We start from the raw sequence: 304 nt of genomic DNA, 5'->3' as shown, positions 1-304 counted from the left end.
ATGAAACTGAATATTGGCAAAGGGTTGGGTGGGGGAGCAGGCTAGTTCAGATCATCCAGATATTTTAGAAAATTACAGAAAGTGACAACAGAAGCCCCTACCTCAAGAATTTGTGCCATGAATGTCAAACTCATGGTGGCGCTAGAGGAAAAGTTATTAGAACACTTTGTCTGGAAATCATGGATATGAAATCCCAGCTTGTAATAGATATTAAGATTGCGTAATGGTTGAAGTCAATCTTTTTGCTAAAAAAACAACAACAAAAAACCTTCATAAAATATTCTGTTTTCTCTTCTGCTCTATG

General features: G+C 36.5%; 1 protein-coding gene across 1 annotated transcript in view; it reads right to left on the bottom strand.

The window, feature by feature from the left end:
- The window catches only part of LOC116689126 (UDP-glucuronosyltransferase 2A1), a 44,553-nt gene that overhangs the window by 1,990 nt on the left and 42,259 nt on the right, over positions 1 to 304 (bottom strand).

This window comes from Etheostoma spectabile, chromosome 5 (assembly GCF_008692095.1).
Source record: "Etheostoma spectabile isolate EspeVRDwgs_2016 chromosome 5, UIUC_Espe_1.0, whole genome shotgun sequence".
Classification (NCBI taxonomy): Eukaryota; Metazoa; Chordata; class Actinopteri; order Perciformes; family Percidae; genus Etheostoma; species Etheostoma spectabile.
The sequence above is the reverse complement of the archived record's forward strand: the minus strand, read 5'-3'. Positions and strand labels throughout refer to the sequence as shown.